This window comes from Ranitomeya variabilis, chromosome 2 (assembly GCF_051348905.1).
Source record: "Ranitomeya variabilis isolate aRanVar5 chromosome 2, aRanVar5.hap1, whole genome shotgun sequence".
In the NCBI taxonomy this organism is placed as follows: domain Eukaryota; kingdom Metazoa; phylum Chordata; class Amphibia; order Anura; family Dendrobatidae; genus Ranitomeya; species Ranitomeya variabilis.
The window spans coordinates 548114264-548124624 of record NC_135233.1 but is presented as its reverse complement, the minus strand read 5'-3'; positions in this window follow the sequence as shown (position 1 = coordinate 548124624).

Below are 10361 nucleotides of genomic sequence, written 5' to 3'. Positions count from 1 at the left end.
TGGTTCCAGTTATATCAGCTAAGTCTGCCTTTTGCTTTTTGCTATTTGTTTTGGTTTTGTATTTTTGTCCAGCTTGTTCCAAATCTATATCCTGACCTTTGCTGGAAGCTCTAGGGGGCTGGTGTTCTCCCCCCGGACCGTTAGACGGTTCGGGGGTTCTTGAATTTCCAGTGTGGATTTTGATAGGGTTTTTGTTGACCATATAAGTTACCTTTCTTTATTCTGCTATCAGTAAGCGGGCCTCTCTGTGCTAAACCTGGTTCATTTCTGTGTTTGTCATTTCCTCTTACCTCACCGTCATTATTTGTGGGGGGCTTCTATCCAGCTTTGGGGTCCCCTTCTCTGGAGGCAAGAAAGGTCTTTGTTTTCCTCTACTAGGGGTAGCTAGATTCTCCGGCTGGCGCGTGTCATCTAGAATCAACGTAGGAATGATCCCCGGCTACTTCTAGTGTTGGCGTTAGGAGTAGATATATGGTCAGCCCAGTTACCACTGCCCTATGAGCTGGATTTTTGTATTCTGCAGACTTCCACGTTCCTCTGAGACCCTCGCCATTGGGGTCATAACAGTTTGCCAGGCCAGTATTAAATGTTTAATGCATTGCAGAAGAGGGATTATAAGAAAGAAGATTCTGAGTTTTTTTTTTCTTCTTCCCCTTTACCTCAGAGTGGCTATGCTTGCTGCAGACATGAATGTCCAGACCTTGATTACAAGTGTGGACCAGCTGGCTACTCGTGTGCAGGGCATACAAGACTATGTTATCAGAAATCCTAGGTCAGAACCTAAAATACCGATTCCTGAACTGTTTTCCGGAGACAGGTTTAAGTTTAGGAATTTCGTGAATAATTGTAAATTGTTTTTGTCCCTGAGACCCTGTTCATCTGGAGATTCTGCTCAGCAAGTAAAAATTGTTATTTCGTTCTTACGGGGCGACCCTCAGGATTGGGCTTTTTCGCTGGCGCCAGGAGATCCGGCATTGGCTGATCTTGATGCGTTTTTTCTGGCGCTCGGTTTACTTTATGAGGAACCCAATCTTGAGATTCAGGCAGAAAAGGCCTTGCTGGCTATGTCTCAGGGGCAGGACGAGGCTGAAGTGTATTGCCAAAAATTTCGGAAATGGTCCGTGCTGACACATTGGAACGAGTGTGCACTGGCCGCTAATTTTAGAAATGGCCTTTCTGAAGCCATTAAGAATGTTATGGTGGGTTTTCCCATTCCCACAGGTCTGAATGATACTATGGCACTGGCTATTCAAATTGACCGGCGGTTGCGGGAGCGCAAAACCGCAAATTCCCTCATGGTGTTGTCTGAACAGACACCTAATTCGGTGCAATGTGATAGAAAAACCGCAAATTCCCTCATGGTGTTGTCTGAACAGACACCTGATTTAATGCAATGTGATAGAATCCTGACTAAAAATGAGCGGAAAATTCATAGACGCCGGAATGGCTTGTGCTACTACTGTGGTGATTCTACACATGTTATCTCAGCATGCTCTAAACGTATAGCTAAGGTTGTTAGTCCTGTCACCGTTGGTAATTTGCAACCTAAATTTATTCTGTCTGTAACTTTGATTTGCTCACTGTCATCTTATCCTGTCATGGCGTTTGTAGATTCAGGTGCTGCCCTGAGTCTCATGGATCTCTCATTTGCTAAGCGCTGTGGTTTTACTCTTGAACCATTAGAAAATCCTATTCCTCTTAGGGGTATTGATGCTACACCATTGGCAGCAAATAAACCGCAGTATTGGACACAGGTTACCATGTGCATGACTCCTGAACACCACGAGGTGATACGTTTCCTGGTTTTACATAAAATGCATGATTTGGTTGTTTTAGGGCTGCCATGGTTACAGACCCATAATCCAGTCCTGGACTGGAAGGCTATGTCAGTCTCAAGTTGGGGCTGTCGTGGTATTCATGGGGATTCCCTGCCTGTGTATATTGCTTCTTCTACGCCTTCGGAAGTTCCGGAGTATTTGTCTGATTATCAGGATGTCTTCAGTGAGTCTGAGTCCAGTGCACTGCCTCCTCATAGGGACTGTGACTGTGCTATAGATTTGATCCCAGGCAGTAAATTTCCTAAGGGAAGACTGTTTAATCTGTCGGTACCTGAACATACCGCTATGCGTTCATATATCAAGGAGTCTCTGGAGAAAGGACATATTCGTCCGTCTTCTTCCCCTCTTGGTGCGGGATTCTTTTTTGTGGCAAAAAAGGACGGATCTTTGAGACCTTGTATTGATTATCGGCTTTTAAATAAGATCACTGTCAAATTTCAGTATCCTTTACCGCTGTTGTCTGACTTGTTTGCCCGGATTAAGGGTGCCAAGTGGTTCACCAAGATAGACCTTCGTGGTGCGTACAACCTTGTGCGCATTAAGCAAGGTGATGAATGGAAAACCGCATTCAATACGCCCGAAGGTCATTTTGAGTACTTGGTGATGCCTTTTGGGCTCTCCAATGCGCCTTCAGTTTTTCAGTCCTTTATGCATGACATTTTCCGGAAGTATCTGGATAAATTTTTGATTGTTTATCTGGATGATATTTTGGTTTTTTCTGATAATTGGGATTCGCATGTGGAGCAGGTCAGGTTGGTCTTTAAAATTTTGCGTGAAAATTCTTTGTTTGTCAAGGGCTCAAAGTGTCTCTTTGGTGTACAGAAGGTTCCCTTTTTGGGGTTCATTTTTTCCCCTTCTGCTGTGGAGATGGACCCAGTCAAGGTCCGAGCTATTCTTGATTGGACTCAGCCCTCGTCAGTTAAGAGTCTTCAGAAGTTCTTGGGCTTCGCTAACTTCTACCGTCGTTTTATCGCTAATTTTTCTAGCATTGTGAAACCATTGACGGATATGACCAAGAAGGGCTCCGATGTAGCTAACTGGGCTCCTGCTGCCGTGGAGGCTTTCCAGGAGTTGAAACGCCGGTTTACTTCGGCGCCTGTTTTGTGCCAGCCTGACGTCTCACTTCCCTTTCAGGTTGAGGTGGATGCTTCGGAGATTGGGGCAGGGGCCGTTTTGTCGCAGAGAGGCCCTGGTTGCTCTGTTATGAAACCTTGTGCCTTTTTCTCTAGGAAGTTTTCGCCTGCCGAGCGAAATTATGATGTGGGCAATCGGGAGTTGTTGGCCATGAAATGGGCATTTGAGGAGTGGCGTCATTGGCTCGAGGGTGCTAAGCATCGTGTGGTGGTCTTGACTGATCACAAAAATCTGATGTATCTCGAGTCTGCTAAACGCCTTAATCCGAGACAGGCCCGCTGGTCATTGTTTTTCTCCCGCTTTGATTTTGTTGTCTCGTATTTACCAGGTTCAAAGAATGTGAAGGCCGATGCTCTTTCTAGGAGCTTTGTGCCTGATGCTCCTGGAGTCGCTGATCCTGTTGGTATTCTTAAAGATGGAGTTATCTTGTCAGCTATTTCTCCGGATCTGCGACGTGTGTTGCAGAGATTTCAGGCTGATAGGCCTGAGTCTTGTCCACCTGACAGACTGTTTGTCCCGGATAAGTGGACCAGCAGAGTCATTTCCGAGGTTCATTCCTCGGTGTTGGCAGGTCACCCGGGAATTTTTGGCACCAGAGATCTGGTGGCCAGGTCCTTTTGGTGGCCTTCCTTGTCAAGGGATGTGCGGTCATTTGTGCAGTCCTGTGGGACTTGTGCTCGAGCTAAGCCTTGCTGTTCTCGTGCCAGCGGTTTGCTCTTGCCCTTGCCTGTCCCGAAGAGACCTTGGACACATATCTCCATGGATTTCATTTCTGATCTTCCGCTATCTCAGGGCATGTCCGTTATCTGGGTGATATGTGATCGCTTCTCCAAGATGGTCCATTTGGTTCCTTTGCCTAAGCTGCCTTCCTCTTCCGATCTGGTTCCTGTGTTTTTCCAGAACGTGGTTCGTTTGCACGGAATCCCTGAGAATATTGTGTCAGACAGAGGATCCCAGTTCGTTTCCAGGTTCTGGCGATCCTTTTGTAGTAGGATGGGCATTGATTTGTCGTTTTCGTCTGCTTTCCATCCTCAGACTAATGGACAGACGGAGCGAACCAATCAGACTTTGGAGGCTTATTTGAGGTGTTTTGTCTCTGCTGATCAGGACGATTGGGTGACATTCTTGCCGTTGGCTGAGTTTGCCCTTAATAATCGGGCTAGTTCCGCCACCTTGGTTTCACCTTTTTTCTGCAACTCTGGTTTCCATCCTCGCTTTTCTTCGGGTCATGTGGAGCCTTCTGACTGTCCTGGGGTGGATTCTGTGGTGGATAGGTTGCAGCAGATCTGGAATCATGTGGTGGACAACTTGAAGTTGTCACAGGAGAAGGCTCAGCGCTTTGCCAACCGCCGCCGCGGTGTGGGTCCCCGACTACGCGTTGGGGATTTGGTATGGCTTTCTTCCCGCTTTGTTCCTATGAAGGTCTCCTCTCCCAAATTTAAACCTCGTTTTATTGGGCCTTACAAGATATTGGAAATCCTTAATCCTGTATCTTTTCGTCTGGATCTTCCTGTGTCGTTTGCTATTCACAATGTATTTCATAGGTCCTTGTTGCGGCGGTACATTGTGCCTGTAGTTCCTTCTGCTGAGCCTCCTGCTCCGGTGTTGGTTGAGGGCGAGTTGGAGTACGTGGTGGAGAAGATCTTGGATTCTCGCCTCTCCAGGCGGAGGCTTCAGTACCTGGTCAAGTGGAAGGGCTATGGTCAGGAGGATAATTCCTGGGTGGTCGCCTCTGATGTTCATGCGGCCGATTTAGTTCGTGCCTTTCATGCCGCTCATCCTGATCGCCCTGGTGGTCGTGGTGAGGGTTCGGTGACCCCTCACTAAGGGGGGGTACTGTTGTGAATTTGCTTTTTGCTCCCTCTAGTGGTTACTAGTTTTTTTACTTTGGTTTTTCTGTCATTCCTTTTATCCGCACCTGGGTCGTTAGTTAGGGGTGTTGCTATATAAGCTCCCTGGACCTTCAGTTCAATGCCTGGCAACGTAGTTATCAGAGCTAGTCTGCTGTGCTCTTGTCTACTGATCCTGGTTCCAGTTATATCAGCTAAGTCTGCCTTTTGCTTTTTGCTATTTGTTTTGGTTTTGTATTTTTGTCCAGCTTGTTCCAAATCTATATCCTGACCTTTGCTGGAAGCTCTAGGGGGCTGGTGTTCTCCCCCCGGACCGTTAGACGGTTCGGGGGTTCTTGAATTTCCAGTGTGGATTTTGATAGGGTTTTTGTTGACCATATAAGTTACCTTTCTTTATTCTGCTATCAGTAAGCGGGCCTCTCTGTGCTAAACCTGGTTCATTTCTGTGTTTGTCATTTCCTCTTACCTCACCGTCATTATTTGTGGGGGGCTTCTATCCAGCTTTGGGGTCCCCTTCTCTGGAGGCAAGAAAGGTCTTTGTTTTCCTCTACTAGGGGTAGCTAGATTCTCCGGCTGGCACGTGTCATCTAGAATCAACGTAGGAATGATCCCCGGCTACTTCTAGTGTTGGCGTTAGGAGTAGATATATGGTCAACCCAGTTACCACTGCCCTATGAGCTGGATTTTTGTATTCTGCAGACTTCCACGTTCCTCTGAGACCCTCGCCATTGGGGTCATAACAGGGACCCCCCTGAATCTTCCCCTGCAACACCCTCTGCCACAGGATGTTGCCTGTTTCCAACCCAGTCAGCTTTCTGTCTAACTTTCTATCTAACCCCCAGTTTTACTAGATTGTGAGGAGTGGCCTAATGCATAGTGCCCTTTGCTCCACCTGGAGGCCAGACTATGAAGTGTATTGGTGTCTGTGATACCTGGTCAGGTGAACTTCTTCAGTGCCATCAGACGTACCATCACTCCCCTTAGCGGCGGAGCGATGTTACTGCAAAGACCAGGTCTCTGGGGCGCTGCACTCCCCCCCCCAGTTAAATCCAGTACTCCTGGACTGGGAAGAAAACAACAATACATGTCAGCAAAAAGACATACAATTTTGAAATGCAATAACAAGTAATAAGTAATAAGAACAGTGCTTCCCTTTATGGGAGGTAAGGACTCTTAAACGTTGCAAACATGGTTAAATATTTTAAATAGCAGACTATAAATAACTTCTATTACCCAGCCGGGTATTCTACTGAATGCAAATTCTGAACAATAATTTAACATTGCCTTTAAGGACGAATAAGCTGGATCCACTAAAGGCCTACGATTAGTGTTGAGCATTCCGATGCTGCAAGTATCGGGTATCGGCCGATACTTGCTGTATCGGAATTCCGATACCGGGATTCCGATACTCTTGTGGTATCGGGTATCGGGTATCGGAACAACATTAATGTTAAAATGTGTAAAATAGAGAATTAAAATAAAAAATATCGCTATACTCACCTGTCCGACGCAGCCGGGACCTCAGCGCAGGAACCGGCAGCGTTGTTTGTTTAAAATTCCCGCTTTTACATGGTTACGCGAAGTCCCGGCTTGTGATTGGTCAGGGCGGCCATATTGCCGGGACGCGGACCAATCACAGCAAGCCGTGACGTAATTTCGTCACGGCTTGCTGTGATTGGTCCGCGTCCCGGCAACATGGCCGACCTGACCAATCACAAGCCGGGAATTCACGTAACCAAGTAATAGCGCGATTTTTAAACAAACAACGCTGCCGGTTCCCTCGCTGAAGTCCCGGCTGCGTCGGACAGGTGAGTATAGCGATATTTTTTATTTTAATTCTTTCTTTTACACATTTATATGGTTCCCAGGGCCTGAAGGAGAGTTTCCTCTCCTTCAGACCCTGGGAACCATCAGGGATACCGTCCGATACATGAGTCCCATTGACTTGTATTGGTATCGGGTATCGGTATCGGATTGGATTCCGATACTGTGACGGTATCGGCCGATACTTTCCGATACCGATACTTTCAAGTATCGGACGGTATCGCTCAACACTACCTACGATAAAACTTCTAAAGTATAAATTAACTTTTCTTCATCTTTCTTTCCTAAGTGCAATATTTCCTTGTTACTCTCTGATTGTCTCATGCAGGACCGCCTGTCTATCTGCCCAGGCCTACTGCCTCTTTTCCTAGTACAGTATCACTGAGCCATCTCTCTATGGCTCCTAGGAGGACTCACTCATTAACCCCTACGGGTTCACTTTCCTGTCCTCATTCTCTAACACATTACTAAACATTTCCTATAATCAACTAACTAACTACATATAACTTTTCTATGTAAAACATTATTTTTATTTATTCTCTTGCAAGGCGACATTGTATCTTAAATACAACTAACGAACATTCCCTTTAAGAGGGAGCCAAGTCTCTTTGAGGTAGTGCAGCTACTCATGCTGCCAGTCCGTGTAGACAGGAACTCCAATGCCGTTCCCAGGAACAGTTTCTTCGCAAAGAGTTCTCTTTGTTGAAAAACCAGTAGGGGGCACCTTTAAGAAGGTGCAAACTATTTACAATAAGTTTGTAATCATGCAGTGTTCATGATCCAGCAGTTCTCTGTAACAGTGATAAACAGGAAACAAAACAAAAAGGGCAAAAATAGGGATCCCGGGTAAACTAAGGGATCCCTTTAAGAGTTAACCCTAGTCGGGTTATAGCAGCAGAGAAACACAAAAAGACGAACAGTTAACTATTTACATTTTCGTGGTTCAGAGGTTTATCCTCATAGAAGGTTACACTGCATCAATTGGTGGCGGACACTCGCCGGCCGGGGAGGTTGTGGCCTCCCGTCCTCGGCGGGTGCGGTTTCAGTATGATTAGTTGGTCTCCCAGACACGGCCATATCACCCGGTGTCTGGATTCGAATATCGGCTGTGGTTGCAAGTTCAGTGGCAGCAAAAATACACACCGTAGCAACAGTAGCGGTGTTGGTCAAATCAGGGCTGGTCATCAGCGGGACAGCAGGTGGTGCTACCACCGGCTCACACCGTTGGACGTCTCGGGCGCACCACCCCTGCGCGCTCCAGTGGCGGGTGTAGGTCACCTGGTCCCCTTTACATGGTAGCTGTGTGTCACATCGATTGCGGGATGGAGTTTTCACATTGTAGCTGGTAAAGAAGATGTCAGTCGGTAGTCCCGGTTCTTGTATAGAGCCCCAACCCCGCTTCGGGTGAAAGGCTAGTACAGTCCCCTGCTTGACCGAGTTCCTCCTGTTGTGTTCAGTCTTTGGTCTCTGTACTCTCGGTGGGTCACTTGGTTCTGTCTCCCCTCGGTTTTGCCATTGTCGAATTAAGCATTGTTTATACTGTTCCCAGGTGAGCACAGCAATGCTGAGGCCCTCTTGTCTTGCCCTGTCTGGCCCGATCCGCGGGGTATCCCATAGGAAGGTCACCCCCTCTGAGCTCACATCTAGCGGTTCCCCCATCGTGGTTGGTAGCGGTGGCACCAGCTTCTCCATGGTGCCTGGGGTCAGGATCACTAGCTCAGCGGTGAAAACTTGGTTATTGTCGGGCTGGGGAGCGGTCACGGGAGCAGGGTCGGTCAGGAGAGCAGGATCGGTCAGGGGAGCAGGGACGCTTTCCATACCTGCGTCTGATGTGATTCCACTGATGCCGATCTGTTCCGTTGACAAGGACACTGGAATCGGCTGCAGCCCGGACTGCAGTTCCTCCAGGGCGGTCCCCTAACGCAGCTCCGACCTCCATTGCTTCACATCGGCTGGCTCCATGTTCGGGACGGACTGGCTCGGCTCCGCCGCCTGCGGCGCCGAGGGGTCCGGACCCTCCAGCTGCAGTGGACTCGGGTCTGTCTCCAGTGGACGGGGACAGGCCGGGATCACTTCGCCGTCGCTCGGGCACTTGCTGATCATCTTCGTTGTCCCGCATTCGATGGCTGCACATGCACCTGGCTCCGCCATTTCTCCGGGGTGGAGCTCCCTCTTCGCCTCGTTCCCGACGTTGCAAATCAGGGGGCGGTTCTCCTCTGCTTCTGGGCAGGTCGTCATCTCTAGTCGGAGGGGGCGGTCGCCACTTTTGGCACCGCTTCGGTAGTCTCCTCCCATGGCACGCCCTTCTTCTTCCTCTGCGCTCCCCGTGGCGCTGCAATGGCGACGGTTTTGGCGGGAACTTCTGGTGGCAAGTGGCAATCGACAGTCTTTGTAATAAGTCACAGTCCAAGCACAATAAATCACAGAATCACAGTTCCAAGGCACACATGACCTGATTCTTCAGGCTTAAGTAGATCCTGTTCGTGACGCCAAGTTGGAGCGCCCCCCACTGTCGCAGGGCCGAGGGGTACCCGGTACCGGGCCTCTCTGTCTCGGTTCTGGGATGGTCACGGTGGCTAGACCCGGTCCGTGACCCTGCTAAGGGGCGTCCAGTAAAAGTTGAGAGTGATAATGTGTGGTGCAGGGTGCGATGAATAATGAGGACACAGGGTTGCAGTCTCTTTACCTCTTTACTGAAGGCTTCAAGATCCTCAATCCAGAGTACGGTTAACAGGGCTGTCTGAGACCGGCCGGTCCGATGGCACCTCCAGAGTTCCCTTTGCAGGTGGAAATCTGTGCCTTCCTTCTAGCGCTTGTGTGTTGTAGTCCTTCCCTGCTGAGCACCACGGGATAGTCCTCACAACTGTTGTGTCTGTTTCTGATGTTCTTCTCCGTCCCCCAGATGATATGGCTAGGACACACCCGAATGACGGGTAGGCCTGGAGTTCTTCCGGGACCCTAGAGTCGCCCCTGTCCCACTGTTGCCCCCTATGTCTGCTTAGGTGATTTAGGTGAGACAGCCCGCCTATAACTGACTGTCCTGCCGTTGGTTTGAAGTAAGGCTTGGAGCCAGTACTTCCTGGGCATTTCCGGCCACCGGCTACACGCCTCAGTAGGATGTTGCCTCGATCTTACAGCACGACTCCTACTGGTGTTTTCTCCTTGTTGCTTTGATCTCGTTCATTGAAACAGCCCCCCACCACCACCACCACCAACAAAAAAAGTCTTGGAGTCTAGGAATGCTTGTGTCTGGAATTGCTCCCTTATACTTCATACAATTGCACATTTTTTCTCATGGGTTCCATGTAAAACAGGTACACACTATAAAAAACAAAAAAAGGTTGAGCTAAAGCAGATAAAAAATCAACAGCCCAAAAAGTGGAGTCACTCTCCAGGGAGTGGGAGCACAAGTAAATGCCTAGGTGTGCATTCACACTGTGGCTATTTAACAAGCAAAACCTAAGCGAAAAACAAAATGAGCAAATGCTTTGTAGTAAATAAATAGTGATAGTACATGTAAATAACATGGTGTACTGAGCTAACATTATTTTTATTAAAAAATAGTAAAAGACCTCCCACCACAACAAGGTGTACCCAAATCGGGACGGCACCTAACTCATGTAGCACTTTTACCAACATATGCTCTGGCTCAATTTATTGTTTTGTTTTGGTTTTCCATTTTGTATTTTTACGTCTGCTGCTAGTGAGGTGAACT